This window comes from Sphaeramia orbicularis, chromosome 6, assembly GCF_902148855.1.
Source record: "Sphaeramia orbicularis chromosome 6, fSphaOr1.1, whole genome shotgun sequence".
Lineage (NCBI taxonomy): Eukaryota > Metazoa > Chordata > Actinopteri > Kurtiformes > Apogonidae > Sphaeramia > Sphaeramia orbicularis.
The window spans coordinates 34,505,514-34,527,390 of NC_043962.1; the positions used below are offsets into that span (position 1 = coordinate 34,505,514).

The 21,877-nt window shown below is 38.4% G+C and overlaps 1 protein-coding gene across 2 annotated transcripts in view; it reads left to right on the forward strand.

The window, feature by feature from the left end:
- Positions 1 to 565: 565 nt before the first annotated feature.
- The window catches only part of tp53i11b (tumor protein p53 inducible protein 11b), a 43,863-nt gene continuing 22,551 nt past the window's right edge, over positions 566 to 21,877 (forward strand). Inside the window, exons 1-2 of one of the 2 annotated variants that reach the window (XM_030136703.1) lie at positions 566 to 697; positions 4,012 to 4,126. The gene's annotated coding sequence lies outside the window, so the exon portion shown is untranslated. The remainder of the gene's footprint in view (positions 698 to 4,011; positions 4,127 to 21,877) is intronic. The other variant, XM_030136704.1, reaches the window with a different exon arrangement.

The following is a 21,877-nucleotide window of genomic DNA, read 5'->3' on the forward strand; positions in this document are numbered from 1 at the left end:
ATCAGCTGCTATTTCATATTTTGGGTCAATGTGTGCGTCCTTCCATATGTCCGTGTGAAACTTGCGCGGATTTAAAGTTCCGCATCGAACGACGTCTTTCATTCCTTTTTCTTTTTCTCCTCATACTATGCTGTTTCGGTACAGCTGTGGACCGAACCGAACAGGTGTGTACCGAAACGGTTCGGTTCGGTACGTGTACCGTTACGGGCCTAGTAAATAGTCATGCAAATAAAGAAAAACCAGCTGAGTCCAAACTTTTGACTGGTAGTGTACAAATTTTGGACCTGATATTATTTATGTATTATTATGTTAGTATTTTAATGGTCCGGCCCACTGCAGGTCATATTGGGCTGAATGTGGCCCCTGAACTAACATGAGTTTGACACCCCTGCACTACTTTTTTTTTTTTTTTTAATATGAAACGAACAGTAATTGAGCTAATTTTCACGAACCTAAACACCTCTGTATAACTTTCTATTCCACCCATGGTCTGTGTCGGTACTTGTGTGTGTCTGTGTATTACGGTAGGTCAGATCCGCCGTGCGCCCTCGTGCGCTTCTTACGGTAACGCCCGCCTGTCGTGGATTGATTTGTGCTCCGGGTTTGTGGAAGCTCGTGCCGCTGCGATGTGCGTCCACTCTGCCCATTCTGAAGACTGAGAAAACGACTAAACTCTGAAGACTATCTGCTCCACACCGTAAGTTACACACGCAAGCTTTCTATTATCTCCAATTGTTGTGTTTTTTTTTGCTTCAGTTTTACTTGTGGGTTCTTGGAGCTGCGCGTGTTGTGTCTCCACGCGCATGGACAGGAACACGCATCTAGATAAAGAGTAAACTGTTCCTGTGAAATATTGGATTTTGTTTGGTTGCGTCGCAGCAGTTCATACAAAGAGGTGACATTACAACCCTAATGAAGTTGAATCAGCTGAAAAAAATAACAAAAAATCAACTTACGAACTTATTTAGTCCATAACACGCACGTAAAAGGACAGTTTCCACAATGGATCAGTTTGCTTTTGTTGCCTCATTTTTTTTTTTTTTTTTTTTTTTTTTTTTTTTTAACCATGTTGCTCAATAACCGTTATAAACGATCAGTGCAGATACACCCCACCCAGTTGCTGTGAAGTTATTTGACAACCAATGGTTAGTTATTTTTAGTTAAACATCAAAAAGCCCTCTGGAGAACAGAAGATCATTGTTTGACATCAGAAAAGTGAGCGTTTATGCTGCATACCCTTAGGTTACTGTAGTACTTTATGAGCCAATTAATGTGCGACTATTTTCCAAATATATCTACATGGAAATAAACTATTTCTTTGCAAAAAAAAAAAAAAAAAAAAAAAAGATGAAGCGCTGACTTTTGAACAGTGGCTTAACCGTATGGTAGAGCAGTAAAATCTAAAAATATACCATTCTGTGTGTTTGTACAAAAAAAGTGCAAGCTGTGAGGATAAGAAGGAACAGAGGATGCATACAGTGTGTGAGCTACAATGATTTATTAAAAAGCAGGGGCAGTCTTGTCTAGTCTTTCTTCCTCTTGATATTTTTTTAATTATGCACTCATTGAATCATAGAGCATTAAAGTGTTAGAACTGCTGCCATTCATCTTTTTTAATTTTTATTTTTTTGGTGTTTGGAAGGCTAACAGTAGATCCCTCAGTGTGGGAATGTGCGTTTACTATCCAGGTTAGTTTTTTTGGGCTGTCAAGGCTTGTCCTCGGTGCACTTTTGCAGCACAGAGAGATTCCTGTTGTCAGTGGTGTGAAGTGAGCCCTTGCATACCACCCAGCAATCTGCACATTAAATCTCAACTCAAGTTCCACTTCAGAATCATCTGGTAGCAAAAATGCAACTTTACCTGTTTTTTTTTTTTTTTTTTTTTTGTCAACCTTCATTTTTTTTTAATGCGTTTAGTGTTTTTTCAGGTAGCACAACAGACAGCTGGATTTCTGCCTCAAAATGACATCACAGTTTAAGGTGTGCTAGTGCACTGACACGTCAACGCTCTGCTACGAATATTCCTACACATAACAAAACCGGGTGCTACAAAGGCCACTAACATGAGGGTAATGATGTGGAGGATACTGCATGACTAGTATCTCAGAATGAACAGTAATGAACAAACTATGAGGGATTTCACCATTTCATATCGGCACAAAACCTCATGAATTTTTTTTTTTTTCTTTTTCATTATTTTCTTATTCCCATGGCAGCAATAGCACTGTTTTTCTGTAACTGTTATGTGATCAGGAATCACTATATCATCCAGGCGCCGTGGGCAGGCGGGGGATTCTAATTGGCCGACGAAATAAAGATAAAACAGGGCTTCCTCCTCTGATCTTTGTGCTCACGGTGACAAAGTTTCCAGCTTTGTGGAAAATGAATAAAAATGGATGTGGAGTGGGTAGCAGTCAGTGTCTATTGTGGATGCTGTGTGCGGCTTTGCTGATGTAGCCGTCAGCAATTTTTCTGGCTGAGGTACACGTCCAAAACAATCTCTGTCTTTTTGAGACAAAGCAAGTGTAACAAACCCATTAGATATTTTCACTGTTAACATCCTAACGCTCTACCTCTTTGAATTCAGAGGCGGCTTCGGTAAATGGGTCAGATCTGGCCTTAAGATGACCTTTCAGACTGTTTTCTTTTTCCATGGATGCTTGTGACTGCAGGATATTGTCACCCCAGCCAACCTTCAACAGCTCTTTCAGCCATGGATGTAAGCTCCTCTTACTAATAGCCCTGATGCAGAACAACAGCAGGGCTGTGTGTGCGACATAGAAGCCGTGCAGGTTGTCATACATCTGTGTTTTATGCCTGTCTGGCCAGTGGAAATACGTTACAACGTGACCTCGCCAAACAAGTGGCTTGTTCAATGACTGGAGCAATACCAGTGAGTTTTTTAGTGTCTTTTAATGCTGGCTGCCAGACTGGATATAGAGTTAAGCAGGTCTTGGTGGTGACAGGCTGTGAGACTGAAATGATCCTTGGAGAGTTAAGCAGTAGCACATGTAGATGGTATGTGTTTTTTTGAGGCAGGCTGTAGTACTGGGTACAACTCCAGGCAGTCCCACAGGTCCTTCACACACTCTTGGCATTCTGCATGCTGGCTGGCCAAAGCAGATGGTGACCCCTTTTTGGTTTTAACCCTTCACTGATCAATTAGCTGCTCAGTTCATAACACAATTCCCACACAACATAGTGAATGGCTATTTATAGTTTTGCTGTATATGGTCGTTTACAAGGGAGTATTATTTCTACAGCCTGAGGTACTTGACTCTGGTGGATCAAGCATAGCAACACAACATGTAACTGTCCCAAGATGACTGTGTTTTGCTTTCCACATATTGGATGCTTGAATACCACAAAAATCACTTTATAAAATCTGCTTAAAGTGTATCTCTTCCCCCAGTGATGTTTTTGTAATTGTCACTTCACCTTAAAATAGCAACAAATATATTCAGTGTCATCTCTGTACTGACTTCTGTTCTGTCTTTAGAGATGACTGTGTACCAGTGATATTGTTCTGCCAACAAGGACGGCTGGCATCTTCACTTTTAATTTCCTACAGTCTAGTGTTAAACATAGGCCTTAATAATGACCCTAGAGCACATGTGCTTCGGTTTATTTCCAGTGGACAAGATTAGAGAAGTTATGATGAGCATATGTTCCTTTTAAGACATCATGTTCTTATTGTTCTCATTGATTATTACAGGAAAGACAAAACAAGTAATTGCATTGTTGAGTTGTGCCAAAAGACTGTGTTTATATTTGGCACAAGTAATTTCCCACAGGTAGTTGCAGCAGCCCCTATAAACTCAGCTAAATATCTCCCTCACTTCATTATCTTTGATGAGCGCTTTGGTTTTTATTGTGTTGGACAACATGTGGCGCTATCTTTGTTTGACTTCCTTAATGCATCCTCTTTCCATTTTCACAGAACATCTCTCTGTGCTTTTTATGGAAGTGTGGCTTTCATTTTACAATGTATTCTATCATTTCTAATTAACAGCTAAGCTTTGGAGATCAATTGGAAGAAAGGAATAGTGGAACCAGCACCACCAGCGTGTTTGTTTTGGGGTTAAGGAGGACGGTGAAAACTGCACGTCTCATTGCTTCCAAAATCAGTAAGTCATTGTTTTGTCCTAAAGTTATGGCAATGGCTGCTGCCACAGTACTGTGGCACGAAATATCGGTTTGTTTAATGCCACAGAGCCAATCAAATGTTAGCATTTGTACTAGAGCTAATCATGGATACTGTTCCATGAACTCATTAGCCTCTTGTTGCCACAGTACTGTGGTGATATATGGAAGAAATGACAAATTAGTGATAGTATATAGTATAGAATAGGACTTATTGTTCTAAATACTCTAGATGTTGTTTTATGGTGTTCTTTGCTCTGTGCAGTCAGTGAGATTGAAGCTGGAGAAGGTGGGTGGAGCTACATGTTAGATGCAGCAGTGTGCCGTGTTACTTCTCAGTTCTGTGTCAGTTATGTATTGAGTGCTGTGCTCTGAATTCTGCACTCTGCACGTTGTCCCAGTGGCTGATTTATATCAGTGTCGGATTTTACCTACCGGCATCCTTGGTGCCCCCCCCATTTGCTATCTGATTGCCTTGGTACTTTTCGTGTTGTAACAAGTCACCAGTCTAGACATGATATAATGAGGGTGCTGATTGGCTCTGTGGTAATAGACAAACTGATATTTCGTGCCACAGTACTGTGTCAGTTGCCACTTCATAAAGTTATTTCTTGCTGCTCAGTAATTAATGTATGTGTTTGGCACAAACCCTACAGTGGCCATGCATGAGGAATATACCAGGCTTTGTTGTTCAGAGAGCTGCTGTGGACACCAGATGCTTGGCGTTTCTATGTATTCATGCTAACAGGCATTGGGGTTCTTATGGCTGATTGTGTGTGTGTGTGTGTGTGTGTGTGTGTACACATATGTGGATCTTTGCTTCACATTTCCATCTTGCCAAAAGGGACAAAGACATCTCTCAGTGCTCAGTAGAAGTCTTGCATCACGTGTAATATTTGCAGCTCTTTCATGGTGGATCAAGTTAGCTGACCTCCTGGTAGCCTTACAGTTGAAGGACTTATAAGGAGATGAGAGAAATAGAAATATCTTAACCTCTGAATGTTAAGTTAGAAATAGCAGCTTTATCTCCAAGTAGGTGCACCCTGTCGTCTCAGTCGTCCCCATCTCAGATTCTTAATCCTTGCGGTACAGTCATTCAGTCTTTCATTTTTGATTCAGTTGAGGTGTTTGAACTCAGCAGCAGTTCGTCACTGAACAGTTAGTTTTCACAGAACTGGCAATTATAACTTTTTTGCTGCATTATGGATCAGTTAAGTTGCTGGGTTCAATTAGAGGCTGCTTCACTTCAGTAGCTTCTCTGGGATTGGAATGAAATACTGAAATACGTAGGCTGCATTCAGGCTGCAGGCAAAAGTGGCTGATATCAGTGGTTTTCTTTTTGTTAATATGTGACTCAGATCTGTAATTTTTGTGATATGTGAACAGCACAAATCACACGCCATTTGATCTTTTCAGTTCTGATATGAGCATGTTGTAGATTTCCAATGTGATACAGGTCTGTTTTATGCAATATAACCTCAGTCTGACCTGAGATATTCAGATTTATTTACACTCTACTCTAGACCGACATTCATCATACTTCTGTATTGACTGGGGTCACTAGATAGCAGCTGTTCCTCCACAAAAAATCCAAAATAAAGGTTTTTCCCTTTCTCCTTTCAGTGGGTTTCGCTGCACATCGGCTAATAAATGCAAACCACAAACTTTATTTTTGCTTACTTCAGGTGTTCGTAAAATTAATATGCAAGATCATGAATTGCATGTCCCTGGAACAACTTGATTGATTTAATAAAAACATTGTGTCCCTTTTTCTCCTCTAATAGTTTAAAAATACAAACGCCATTCTAACATTGATAGTTCTTGTTTTTAGCAGCAAATGACTTGTCTGTGTAGTTAATCATTTCCTATGTCACTGGTTTTATTTCGTAGGCAGCTGGTTAAATAAGTGACTGTGTGGTTTGATTAAAATCTAAATTAGTGTAAATCTTCACCAAGGTCTGTGTGTCATCCACTGGCTGACAAAAGCATAACATACAAGATGTAATGTAACATGGATAGTGATGGTCTGACAGTTTGTGCATGTTTGCATTTGCAACTAAATAATAGTGGCTAAGGTTTACACACGAATGACACACACTTATCTTTCCAGTAATACAAAATGTCACTCACTGAATGCATATGTGGCCTAAATACATTTGGTATCAACACGGCCACTTGGATTTTCACAGAGATTAGTTTTTCATTTATTTATTTATATAAAGATTTTTGCACTGCAGAGAGATGCTTGCATTTTCACATTGAGATATAATAAATCATATTTGAAGCATGCTGTATTTAATGCAGATATATGCAAAGCCACCCTAATAGCTTAGCCCCTTGTTGTGCAAAATGATTGAAATCCATGGTGAAACTTAATAAAGCCTTCAGCCTAACCACATCCTGCCCTCCTCGTTACATATACTGTGTATATCTCTCTCACATGTGCAGCAGTTTGTGTGCATTTTCGCTTAAAGGGGTGATATTCTGCTTTTTTAAAATGGAATTATGCATTTAAAAACATTTCCCTGTGGTCTACATAAACTGTAAATGCTCTGCTTGGATCTGAATTCTTCATTAATTCAACTCCACAGGTCCATCTTCAACCCTGTTTCTGAGTAATGACACCAGAAAGGTCATTTTGAGCGCTGGCCCTTTAAATGCAAATGAGCCACTTCACGCCCCACCCCCTCCAGGTAGTTGACTGTGCTGCTCTGTCCCGTTCAGCCACTTGTGTTCATTAATACAACCAACAACTGAACATTTTAGGCAATCGGCTCGAAGTTTGGACATATTTTCAATTTTTACTATAACTGCTGCTGCTGACAATTATGGTGTATTCCGAGAAATGTTCATCGGAAGTCTTGACCTTATATGTGCAAATGTCGTGATGTATCTAGTTATAGATGCAACAAATTAAGAAAGAATTAAAACAGGTTGTTGAAATCCACTCGATTTTTGCCAAAATGAATATAAAAATAGTTTTGCACCACCTGGAGGGTTCAAATTCAAACTTTTTAAACTATTAGGGTCCAAATACGCAAATAAATGAACCAAAGACTAATAAAAGTGGGTTTCGCAAAATATGACCCCGTTAAAGCTGCTCTACTTCCTTGTTGTAATGGGAGATCTTTGGTGGCAGGTTTGATGTTCAGCTTTTAAGTATTTTTTCCTCCAGAGTTTGAGCTCAATCAGCTGTAACACAGAGGCTCTCAGTTGACTTTGTTAGTACTGAGCTTTCATGCTGTTTTGATGCTCACTGACTTGATGTCCCTCTGTGTAAACTGTTTTCTGAATGGCCTCTAATTTACTGCACCCATTTTGCTCATTTTAATTCACTTTAATATCCTAATATATTTCATCCAGCTTTTTATTCAAGCAGTTGGATCCCATAGATTTCAATAATAACAGTCTTTTAGTAATTACTGACTCATGATCTGCTATTTTTGTCTAACTCAGTCTTGGCAATAGAATGTTCTTGCTCCTCCAAAAATGCATTGAACAGTGTTTTCTCTGAAGCTGAAGCAAAGGCAGACAGTTTTGACATGTTGTCTACACCAGCCCTGTAGCAGAAACAATACGCAGCAGCTTCAGTCCTCCCTCAGTGACCAACAAATGTCGCATTCGGTTTATTTGCTCTGAGGTATAATTAGATATATCTGACACGCTAATACACGGTCACCCACTTGAATTCTGTATTAATTAGAAATATTTTTCATTAGCAGTGACATTAACATTATTATTCTGTTTAAACGTTTACTATTCCTGATGGGATTTCTGACATGAATGAGGCAGAGAAGTGCCACTGAAGTTTAATTTCCTTCTAAATTGATTAAAATCATGCAGTCACAAACAAGATTGCGCTGAGGGAATCAACTGAAGCTAATCGGGCTAAGAGAGACGACAAAGAAACCCTTTTTTCCTGATTAGATATTTTTCTCGTGGTCACTGGACATCACCCACCCTGATGTCCTGTGCAGACATGGATTTGCCACTGGCTAAGGCTAACTCTCTCATTTGTTTCTCTGTAAACTTAACTTGGCCCTCATGGCATTTGAGGTGTCTGCTGAAAACCTGATTAACAAGTTGTGTGGCTGAACTTACCTTTATTTACCCACTTTTTTTCATTCCTGGCTTAATGTGTGTTGCATTTTTATCAATTAAGATTTAAAGTGATGTGATAAGCTTTAGTTTTTACAGACTTGTTATAGACTGTGGCGTTGAGTTTGCACACTAACAGGCTGTCTGAGCTTTTTCTGGCATTTTAATAAGGCTTGAATGTGTATGGGGCAAAAAGGCAATTTCCCAACATTGGACATGAGAAAACACAAGGGCCAGACAGAGTATGGAGGCATTTGGAGGAGTTAAAGTAATTATTAAAAATGCTCTAAGCTTTGTTTCAAGGAAAACCCAGAACACTTCAATAAACAAAGACTTTATTTAGGCTTGTCTGGCAGCAAGAACTCCTTGCAAGATGCTGGCCACATTCCATTCCCTGGATAAGGACATAACATTTCTAAGAGAAGATGGACTTTTCTCTGTCATTTAATTGTTTAACATGTTGAATGCTTTAAGTAACTAGTTCATATTAAACTAGAAAAGCACTCGGAGAGCGCAGACCTCCACCAAGGCCGATCACTGTCACCCCCCCCTCTCCATCACCACCAAAATTTAGTCATTTGTTCCTTGTGCCAGAATCAACATTTCCTGAAAATTTCATCCAAGTCCGTCTATAACTTTTTGAGGTATCTTGCTAACAGACAGATGAACAAACAAAAAATACGCCCCCCCCCCCATCACCACCTAAATTTAATCATTTGTTCCTTGTGTCAGTATCAACATTTCCTGAAAATTTCATGAAAATCCGTCCATAACTTTTTGAGTCATCTTGCTAACAGACAAACAAACAAACCAACAAACAACAATAAACAAAAAACAGCAACAAAAAACAGACAGACCCCGATGAAAACATAACTTCCACCATTTCACTTGGCGGAGGTAATTACTGCTATGTTAAGGGATAGAAGCAGAGTATCCTACAGGTCTTTTACAGTCTAATAATGTCTAAAACTTAACTTGTGTTTTATAAATATAAGGACCTAGAAGTAATTAATTCAACCTTCAATATTTGTTAGTATATTATACATGTGGACATGCAACACACGCCAAAACTGACCCTCTGCTTTTAACTCATCACTAGCCAAACATGTAGGAACACACCACACACACTCTGGACCAGGAATAGTGGGCTGCCGTGTCAGATTCCAGAGAACAAATGGGATGTTAAATACCTTGCTCAAGGGCACATTGGGCAACCATTTCTCTGGTCCAGGAAATGGGACCTATGCCACACCTGCCCACACGTAACTTCTCCCTCTGTCCACATGACCTTTGTCAACAAAATACAGGGTGTCCCAAAAAATGTGACATCCTTTCTTCACCTAAAAAATTGTTTAAAATTCGTTTGCGCTTTTTGCTCAAAAGTGTCATTATTTTTATTGTTCTGCTTTTAGGAATAGACATGCCATTTACTGCAACAGAAAACGTGTTCTGTGTAGTGAAGTACACCCAAACTCAGTCAAATGTGAATGTGCAATGTGAATTTGTTAGAAAATTTCATAAAAAAGCGCTGACAGAAAAACAGATTTGGACGTGGTGTAAGAAGTTTCAAGAGGAAGGCTGTTTGTGCCGGGAAAAAAGGACTCCACTACTGACTTGATGTGTACTGCGTCACAAGCGGCGCACACACTGAACATTTGTAATAACTTTGGAACATTATAAAATTACCATCCCCCAGAATTTTTCATTTGAAATTTGTCCAAATTAAATCCTATTAAGTATCATTTCTCCTGACCATGTAGTCGCTCCGATATGGACATCTCAAATAATGTCAATTTTTTTGGGACACCCTGTATATGTCTCTACAAGATGACACAAAATGACTCTAAACTGGTACAAATGCAAAAAATGGTCTCTGTTGGGCTTCAAACTGTGGACACTGTGGCTAATACTGGGTGTAGCAGCCACACATGTTTTAATGTGTCATGAAGATGAACAGCAATGAAGTTAAGTTATAAACTAAAGTAGATTCTGGAAGTTTATTCATTACATAATGGGAATATGTCATAACACCAGTCTGGTTCATCTCTCAAAGGTATCCCTGCTGACCTCGAACTCAAACACTGATTTATACACCTGGATTTGATGTTTCCAAGTGCAGTTTCATTACTTAAAGTAATAATACATACAAAATGGAGTGTGATACTGTTGTTTTCCAATGTCTGTTTTCCTTCCACACAAATACCCATATTACCACAATCTTTACTGTGGAAAGTATTTTTAAAAACTGTAATTTTTTTGTAACCCAAAATGGTGTTTACACTTGATGAGAGGTTCAAACAAAGAGAAAAGTATACGTATTGCAAAATATCCACATTAGCGTGGATGGAGCAGAAATAGCTTTTTAATCTGAGCTTGCGAGATCTTAATTGCAACACACATTATGTTATTTCATTTGGATTTTTTTCCCATCTTTTTTTTTTTTGTCTTTTTGCCAAAGTGAGTCAGACTTTTCTGTCCACACCTGTCCACTAGCAAAATAAGGATAAAGATAAATTACTTTTAATACGTCAATAAATTTGTATATACTGGTTAGAACAGTGATATTGTGATATTCACATGCATATCGGATGTCAATGTTTTCAATGTTTTAAGATTGTTTCGTTCTTTCTGCAGACAGGGGAGTAAGAGAGGTTAGAAAATGGAATGGTCCTAACATCGATTTTCTGTCACTGAGAGCCTTTATTATTTGCACTCTGTCTGGTGATGGACAAACCAATCACAGAGCCAGAATACGAACAAGAATGGTATGTGCCTGTGCTTGGTATGGATGTAGCTGTGTGTATTGCACTGTTTGTGGAGAGTGCTCTGGTTACTGATGAGGAAGACTGATTTGAATGTTTCTATCATTGTGTCAGAGATAGGTCGCAAAAAAAAAAACAAAGACTGTGTGATAAAACTGAAATGGGTTGCAGTGTTTTTGGAATGAATCGCTAGAAACATGCAGACAGTGTTTGTCAGGGGAGAAGGTTGCATGAGTGGAGACATTTTAAGTGTGAGTAAGAGGACTTATCTGCACTGAATGCTTAGTCCAATTTACACCAACAGTAGTTTGTCATGTTGAAAATTCAGAATGATTGAACTCATCATCTGTAAATGATTAGAATCTAAGGATCGCTGATTAAATAGAAATTACTTTTTCCATTAATGCCCCTTAAAGAATGAGTAAACCCATGTCTCTTAGTCTTCAAGTACTGACAACAAGATGGAAGTACGTGGTGGAGTGTGCCTCAGGCCTGATAATGCTAAAGCTGACCTGCATACACTAATGCCTATGCTGGCTTTTGCCTAGGCACATATCGCTGGCTCCTATTTAAACTTTATTTGCAATTGAAGTGTACTTATTGGTGTGTAAATTGGTGCACATGTGTGTGCATGCATTACTGCCGTTGTGCTTGGAATAATAATTTTACCATTACATATCAAGCTGTCTTAAGCGTGTTGAGCTGAGGAGTTGAGATGTCCGGGCATAAAAATGCAAAGCCGTACTGAACTGAAGTACATGTTACTAGTTGCAAAATAAATATCATGCTCGATATATTAAGGATCTTTCTTTGACCTTTACTGGGCAATTAATTCCACGTGAAGAGATCCTTAGTGACGCAGGCTTAGCCCTCAAATGAGTGCTCTTCGTCATTCAGCAGGACTGCCTAGCAACCAGGTAGTGCTTCAGTGAGCAAGATGAGCTGAGGAGGGACCAAGATAAAACCTGGGAATAGTCATATTGGGGCTCAGGGATCCATCCCCTGTTTATTTATTGTGAAACATATCATTAAAAATTTCCTCTAATGATAATATGCCGCATGTACAATTATTAGATATATAATTAGCAGTTTCCCTTGGCAACAGATACTGTATTAACACATTTGCATGAATTAAATATAATGTCCCTTGTGAAAATCAGCCCTTTCATGATGTCTGAGATAAGTTTTTATACATATTACTCTGTAAGTGTTTTTAATAACACTCTGGGGGCTGTTGGAAAAGTTTCAGTCACAATACCTCCTCAGTCATGGTAGAAAAGTAAATGTCCCAGCTCCGTGGGTTTCCTTAGAAACACAGAAACATGCCGGTGCTACTTTTAGAAACTGTAGATGAATACACACCCTTTTTGGTTCATCACAGCGTGGTATGATCAAACTAGAAGAATGTAAACAGACTTGGAAAAAGATTAAGTTGGATAAAGATCACATTTAATAACACTAATTTTCCTTATTCCCTGCTCTACTAATTGCGTTTAGCGCTTTAAGGCATGTAGTGGTGTAATATAGAAACCAGTACTCATTAGTGTGACATTCTAATACTTTTCACTGTGATTAGTTTTCAGTTTTTTCTACCCTGCATTTATCCTTGTCATACTCATTTCTCAAAAAAAGAAAAAGATTTAAGAATAGAATTTGTAGTAGAAGTAGGAAATCAGAATAAAAGGTCTAAATACCAGCTTCAAATGTCATGAAACTCTTGAGCACAAATGAAACTGTGTGTGCTTAATTTTATTTTTCCTCTCTGCTGGAGACACACTTACAACATTAGGACGTTTATAAACTCCAGCCTCTGACTCCTCATGCAGCTTCATACTGTCATTATTATTACACATCATTACCCATTACAGCCTTATTACAGAGCTACTCATATCTCTCACATCTCTTTTTTTTGTACCAAGATGCACTTGTAGATGCAATAAAACCCCATAATCATTTTTCTGTGGAAGTTAGAAATGAGCTTCACTTTATCTATTGTTATGTGTACTCTGAAAATGATCATTCTCATTCACACAAGGCAGAAAGTACATTAGGCTGCAGTGACTGTAATTTTACTCCACAGTGTGCAGTAACACAACCCCTTTTACTGTGACGGTGTTTTGTGTTTGTGGAGGTCCTGGGGTTACCATTAAATTGCTTCAAATGTCGTGTATGTGCCAACAGTCTTGAGGGGGGAATAACTGGGTGTGCAGAGTTTTATCCACTAATAACCGTTTGTTGTGCGTCATTAAAGCCTGCCTCATTGGATCATTTAATTTGTCTTGGTTAATAGTTTCCACGGACAACAAGCATTTGACATCTGGTATTTCTAGCTGTGATAACATTACACCAACAGCGTCTTCTTCAACTCTGCAGAAACACACACACACACACACACACACACACACACACACACACACACACACGCTGCATTGGCCTGTTGAAACACTGCACCTTTGTTGGTTAATTATCTAAATTCAATTGAACCTCTTTGTTTTGCTCATGTGTTAATGTGTTGGATTTGCTAGATCAACTGGATACCTATTTTATGATTTACTGCATAGCTCAAACAATACCACTAATATGCAGACCCTACCCTGTTGGGACACTCTTCCTATTGATTTTCGGACATCGAGCGTTGTGGAAGAGTCACAGTGATATTGTTGTACATTAGTGGGATATTTGTTTTCATTTTTGTTTGAAGTGAAGTCTATCTACAGTCGCGGAAAAAATTATTAGACCAGCAAAAGTCATCAAAAACAATGGTTATGCAATCAAGTACTAACTCCTGTGTATATCATGTGACTAAAACAGACAGAAAAGAAAACATGGAATGCCTAAAAGCACTGTTTTTGGCAGTACAGTGATGTAAGAACTGAAGTGATTTTGGTTATTATCAAGGAAACATGGAAAATGGCTAGATATTAGCTCTGAAATTAAACTCTTATGAGCTATTTTTGTTGTTATCATTATATTTGTCCAAACAAATGTACCTTTAGTTGTACCAGGCATTAAAATGAACAAGAAATTGAAGAAAACAAGGGTGGTCTAATAATTTTTTCCATGGTAATATGGATATGAAATCTACAGTGTATTTTAATATGTTAAACACTGTTATGAAATGCAGTTATGAAATGGACAGAGTTTGTTTTTGATATGTATAATATTTTTTGCGTTTTGTGCTGGATTGTTTAGATTTTATTTTGACAGATTTGTTAAGGTACTTTGAGGAACTGACATGGGACTTTGTGATCAGTAGAAAAAGAATGGGGTAAGGGGATGTGAGTATATAAGTTGTACTTTATTCCGCTCCTTTTCGAGTGTGTTTCCCCCCCCCCTTGTTTTTGGTTTTTTGATATTTGAAATATAAATAAATAAATAAATACAAACAATTTCCACCACTCTTTATATTTTCATTGAGTGTATTTTGAAAATACACTCAAAAGAAAGTTATATATGATCATATTTCCTCAAAGATAAACCAGGAGTAAGTCTCAAGCCAGATCTCTAATAATAGCAAGCATGGAGATCAATACAAACAAACAAAAGCTGCTCCTCAAGTTTGGGCTTGGCAAAAAATAATACAGATAAACTTCTGGTGCTTATGAAACATAGGGCCATTTAAACCTAATGTACACCTCTACAAATTTAATTCAATGTGTTAAACAATAGAATACAGCTGTTTTGAACACTTTGTTGGTCTAGATCACTCATCTGGACTATTGTCTGGTTTCGGTCACTGCAGGTTTGTGTCTCACTTTTTCAGGAAAACTGGCTTTTTCTTTTTTTTTTAGAATCTGACAAGCACAAGACGGAAATGCTCACAGAGAAAAAGTCATTAATGGTTTACTAACTGAAATGCTGGATTACTGACGTTGAAACGGTTTAGGAAGTGTTGTGTTTGTTGAAGTGTAATGCAGTTATTTAAACTAAATGAGGTTTTGCACTGAATGTGACCATTTCTACTTTTTATTATTAAATTTGACAAAGAATCCTATCTCTAATATTATCCTCCTTCAAATAAAGACCTGGTACCTTCTACAGCTGATTTAAGTAAAGGCTCTATTATTTGAGGACATATGACATAAATTAATACAATGTCCCTTAAAACTCGTAAGATTTGGGTTCATGTTGTTCATCATGTGTTTGGAAGTGGCTTGAAGTGGAATGGATGCCATTTCAGGATCAGCACTGTTGTGTTATTGCACTGAGTATTAAGAATTAAGTGAAAATAACAAATGAAATTACTGTGGTCAAAACTAAGGCTAGGAACTCCCATCAAATCTGAAATGTCTTGTGTGCAATTCCTATGTGGAGGGATGAAGGTAATAACTACAACACTTCAATAGACTGTAGGGCAGCATGAGATGATGGGAAAAATTCTTCATTTCTGCATGTGTAAAACTGTGATTGAAAAAGGCAAATGGTATGTAAAAGATCATATCATAAAGCAGAAGTCATATTTATTTTTTGGCTGCTTTTTGGCTTACATTCCACCAGGTCTGCACACTGAATAAACAGACTCATTAGTCATTTCCCTGTTATAGGTGTAGATTTCAGACTTCACGGAATCAAAATAGGTTTTTCACGCATGCACATTTTTGGTTCAGTTAAATCACATCTTTTGCATCCACTACAAAGCACTGTGCAGACTGTCGCTACAGTTAACGTGACGTCTGTTTTTTTTTGTTTTTTTTTAATATGTTGCGGTTGCAGTTTGGTGGATAAACTTTGCAGCTGTTTTCATGCTCATTAGTTAATCTTTTTAATTTTTTTTTTTTTTTTAGATATAATTTTGCAGTGTTTAAAGCCTTGTTTGTCTACATGATGAGGTTAAAATGTTTGTCTGTCCTATGTACTCCTTGCACTAGAATAAGGCACAAACCTAAATGTGCAGTCAAGCAAAAAATGTTATGCTGTGATATGGCCTCCCTGCACTACTGTGTCAGTAGTCGGGTGATTTTTGCATCACAAGAAGGGAAATTGGTGTCAGTGCACTTCTGTAATAGTAATAGTAATAATAATAATAATAATAATTAATAATGATAATAATAATAATATAGTACAGGGCATATGCAGCTGCAGTCAAAGTGTATGTCACTGCGTAACAATGACAATAAGAACTATAGATAGCTAGACTTAATTAGTGGTTGGTGGTTTTTCACAGTACAATAGAAATTAAGAAATGTATCCGTTTTGATGCTTTCATTTGAAGGCGAGACCTCACTCTTGTCTTTTTCTCTGTGTGCATTGCATCCCTGCTGACTTCTGATGTTTTCACTCCACGGTGGAGATCGTTCACCTCCCAGCTGCGAGTGTCAGCTCTGCTTTACCTCACCATGTCTTTGCAGCTTCTGCAAAGGTTTCACAGTAAGCCTGCCGTGTCAAGATGGCTCCAGAGATAGAAACGCCAAACAATCGGTGGCAGGCTACAGTGCCTTCGTGCTACTACAGCCCTAGTCCTGTGCCCAACATGAGCCTGATGTAACAGATGGTAAAATAAACCACCTGTCGTTCTTACACACCATTAAATTATACACTACCTTCATCCAGTGCAGATGGTGAGTGTTATGTTATTGCATAGGTTTGTCTTTGTGTCTTAGCTTTCACGTAGCTTTTAAATAGTTCAGTGTACCAATCCAGATTTACTGTTTTCATTTGACACCTTATTTTTAGTAAAACCGAGGGTTGCCTCCACTAAAATGAGACACCAGCAGGGAGTCAGTGGAGACCCAGCTGGACTGCTGTACTGTGAATTCAGTCATTATCTGCAATCCACACAGCTGAGTTCATAGCACAGCACTAAGCTGTTCTTTAGAAATGCTCTTTCTCCACATCATAAGGACACTAGTCATGTAGTATTGTGATTCTTATTATGTCTGTCTAGGCTTGGTGATATGATGGTTTATGTTGTGTGATGCTAGACATGTTTCTTTCAATAGCTATTTGGCGGTATCGCCTCAGTGCACTATGGAATCTTTTGATTCCAGCTGCCTCACAAGATAATGTGATTTTAGCAGCAAGACTTTTACAGCCTGTTGAAACAAAATATTGGTCCAGTCTATACTGAAGCTGGAGCTACATGGTTACCAGACAGTCACACTGCACAGTTTTTTGTTATTAATGTTACTTCTTAGAATTTCAGTGCTTCAGTTTTAAGTGAGTGTTGGTTTTATTGTTTTGGGTCTTTTGTTTTTTCTTGTAGTCTCATACTAAGGTTAGGATAGTTGAGTGTAACCATACTTCCCATCCCTATATTGCTGACGTGATCCCATTTTTACAGAGACTGTTGGGATAGTCTGCTTTGTATCTCATTGTGACTCGCTAAAGGTCTTAAGTAACCACTGTAGAAACAGTCTTACATAATCGTGTTGGAGTAAGTCAGCCAACAGGAGGGTAAATTCCCTCGCTGCAGTGTGATGTAATAACTGAATATTAGACGGGGAAACTCCAAAGCCCGCAACTCATTACAACTAGCTCATTGCATCGTAGCTGTCCCCAGATGATTTAACAGTATTAATCTGTTTGACTTGACACAATAATCCATTGATGGTAACTGAGGAGCAGTTCTATCTGTAGACTGGCTCCATGCACAGATTGTCTCTATGTTGTATAGACTACAGTTTTACAGGGATGCACTGGTGGCCTGTTCTGACTCAAGGAAGGAATTTACTGCCCTCTCCATTGCCTTTTGTTTATCACTGGCTGTCATAAGCTCTGCTTTCTGTTTTCATGTTTCTTTTTCCTTGCTACCTCCAAACCACATTTGTAATTTCCAATCCATCAGAGCCAGCATGTATCAGACATGGAGCCCATTACTTCAGGTATTTTCATGATGAGCTCACCTTTGACAGCTGTGTACATCTAATGAAACATTTCTTCCCTTCCCCCTGCATGATATCCCACACTGGATCTGTACTGCATCTGCAACGTTATTCTCACCTTTATTACCTTTTAGATGGTTTCTCTGTCTTCTCTCGATTGAGCTGGTCTCACGGTTGACTGAATCTTTCAAATGTCTGGTTATATTGGCAACAGGAAGGGAAAGAAAGACGATTTTTGAAAGTAGAGCTATAATAGCTGTCATTTTGTTGCTCAGAAATTTATTTCTCTCACAATTTGTTCAAACATGAGTAGCTGTAAAATGCTCACATCTATACTCTGCAGAGGAAATTATAATGCAGTACTTTTTTGTGATATTCCTGAAAAGTGAAATAGTACAATAAATCAGCCCCACTGCCTGTGGCACAAGGCAGTCATGTTGGTCTGCATCAAGGAAAACTCATGCTTTTCCTCAGGGAATGGATGTGAGTGTGTAACAAAAAGGATACCATGATTTAGTTTCCCCGACTACAAATTGGTCATGAGAATAGGGAGCTGTGGGGAGAGGCTTGGATGTGTAAGACAAGTCATTTACTGATATTCCCAAGCCAGAGAAAAATGGAGAGTAACACAGAAACTCTAACCACCATTATTGAGCCACATGAAGGTCTCAAAGCATTAGAAAATGAGTAAATCACTACTTGGACAACTTTATGAAGCAGCATTTTTTTCCCTTAAGATCTTTAGAGTTCTTGCACTTTCCAGTTTTTCTAATACATGTCATTTTTGTTGAATATTGATAAATCCTCCATGCAAATGTTATTACAAGTCTCAATAACAACAACAACAACAACAACAACAACAACTACTACTAACTTTCCATGGTTTGCCAAGTCTAAACCTTTTTGTTGCCACTGTTTTGTGCAATAGCAGGTTTGCCTGTACAAACAACTAAACAAAAAAAAGTGTCCACTGTATTAAAAATTCAATGCTGCTGTGTGTTAAGTTGAAGTGAACTAGTTTAAAATAATCAGTGTGTACTCACTTGTAGTAGACACTGGATATTAAAACACTGGCACAAATATGTGTCATCACAGTTCAGTCATCCAGGGTTTTCCCTACCTACAGTAGGTCAATACTGTACCTACCTACTGTATTATTATTATTATTATTATTATTATTATAACCTTTTATTTAACCAGGACAAAAGCTCTTTAACATTAAAAATATCTTTTTCCAGAATGTCCTGGCCAAGACAGGAGCAGCAGAAGTTGCACAAAATTTAAAACACAGCCATACATTCATACAAAAAATGTACCTAAAACACAATAAAAGCCAGTTCTAAAACCATACATAAAACACTAAAACAGCATACATATAAAACACCACCATTATTTTAAAAGGTACCAAAAGTATACAACATTGTTCCATCAAAGAATCTGAAAGCAGAACCTAATTCTATCAATTTCAAAAACATTTACATCCAGTATTTTCCTTTATTTACTCATTTAAAATGACTGAATATATTTAAAGAGGTGCAGTACATGAGACAGAAACTTAAGTCAGACTTTTGGATGCTCATTTTTTATCATCTGTTCAAGCTTCTCAAAGATGTGATGATTATGGTCTTAAAATATGATAGATTTTATATTTGTATCTTCCCTTGTGACAAGTCTGTGAAACCCATGTGCTTGTGCTTAAGTCCCTCATATGTAAATGTTGTGTAAACCTAAAGAAAACCCTTCAGTTTTCAGCTCAAAAAACATTTCTTGGGATGAAGTGTGTCTTTTAATCTGATGGAGAAATCGGGGAATGCCATAATTTTACAATGCACACCTTTGTTCTGCAACCCAAATTAAAAGACTAAAAATATGAACAAAAATGGGTTGATTTGCAAGGTTCTGTATTGAATGAAAGAGCTGCATCTGATAGAATCTGAATCACATTTTCAGCCGTCTCAGCTGTCTGTAAACATCTATGAGTGCTCCAAAATTTCAGTGAGGGATAATGGACTCTTGTTTCTTCTTAATCCACTTTATTGGCATGACATTGAAAGGTAAATATGAAATTTTTCCAAGCGCTGAAGCTTTAATAGTAACAGGATTTTATTTATTTATTTATACTGATCTGGCTTTGGGGCGTCCACTAAAACCTTTGGGAAATAAAAGATCTTTGTTCCCATGTTCCCAAGATACATCACTTGACAGGCATTTGGAATTTTATATCCCAACATTATTTTAAATAGTCACATCAACTTTTTGCCAACACAGCCTCATTTTTGTGCAGTTTCAGAAAATACGTGAAAAATCGGCCTCCATAGTATAGTTGTGTACTGAGTTGCCTACTTTTTTATTTTAGTAATAGTAGCCAAGTTACTGTTTCTGTGACCTCAAATGCAAGAGATTGATCTAATCATTTCAATTAATTTGAATCTCATTTATAGAGCCCAGTATCACTACAAAGTTGCCACTCATTGCTTTACAGAAATTGTTGATTTGATTAAAAAAAAAAAAAAAAAAAAAAAAACACAGTGAAAATAAGCAAACAGTCAAGTAATCAGTCAGTAAACAGTCGGTAAAGCAAATTGATCAATGTCCCGGGCATTCCCCATCCTTAGGCCCTCCTTCTTGGCAAAGAAAACTAAAAAAAATCCAGTAGGGAAAAAGAGCAACCTCGGGGAAAACCACAGTGAAAGAGAGGTCAGCTCCCATGGACGGACAGGCTGTAGATGAGACCAGGACTGATTGACATCCATTTGTTGATATAATTCCAGTCTGTAAGGATGCAGTAGGGTGGGGGTACATGCAGACAGCTGAGGGGGGACATCTAGTCCGATGAGGGTGAGGAGGTCCATCTAGACAGGTGAGGGTGAGGGAGGAGGTCCATCCAGACAGGTGAGGGTAAGGGAGGAGGTCCAACTAGACAGGTGAGGGTAAGGGAGGAGGTCCATCCAGACAGGTGAGGGTAAGGGAGGAGGTCCATCCAGACAGGTGAGGGTGAGGGAGGAGGTCCATCCAGACAGGTGAGGGTAAGGGAGGAGGTCCATCCAGACAGGTGAGGGTGAGGAAGGAGGTCCATCCAGACAGGTGAGGGTGAGAGAGGAGGTCCGGGGTCACAGGTCAGGACAGGGCACAGATGGGTCACCTCAGGTCCCGTCGTCATTAGGCCTTAAGTGGCCACATCTGCAACAGTAGCCACTCCCCCAGAGGGGAGTGGGGAAAAGGGACACAGGGTGAAATAATGTTTGTGTATAAAGAAACAGTTTTCAATATCTCCAGATGCTTAAGGCTTGTAAATGCTGCCTTTGTGTCGTGTCATGCCCGTTCTTGTCGTTCTGGAACAGCAGACTAACAGTAACTGTCACTGTTACTTGTTATCTTCTGTGAACACTGACTGGCTCTTTCTATCTTTAGGTTTAAGTTATCCTGTGCAGAAACTCCAGTGCCCCCTAGGGAAGTGAGAAATCTATACTGTTACATTAACCAGGAGAAGTAATACATTTGCCAAGGTCACTAAATCATTGTGAGTGGGCACTAGAGACAGACATTTCATTGAGGATGAAATGGTTGCATTTGTTTTTATGAGCAGAGGTGTTTTGTGTGTTATCTGCGCTTGGCTCTTGACGGTGCTGCTACATATCACAAACATGGTGGTGATGAGAGGATTAAGGAGCTATTGGGCAACTGTGTCTGATGTTATTTATGGAAGAGAGAAGGAGATGAGCAAGGTTTAGAGCATGCTTTCTTTTTTTGAGTAACACATTTGTTCACAGTTGCTCTTTCACAGCTACACAGCGCTTAGTTCATGTAACGCAATTATTAGTATTATTATTGTTTTTATTTTTATTTTTATTTTTTGTTTTACAGACTGTCTTTGTAGTCACCAACCAGACATCTTTCAGGGAGTTCACACTTCTCCAACTGTATCTTCTTCCTATGTTTAGCAGCTTTTCATTTCAACAGCACATGTTTTATCACAAAACCAGAAGAAGGAACATAGATAGTATTGTGTGGTGCATATATTATTTCTGATGCAAAATTTTTAGCTTGTGGATTC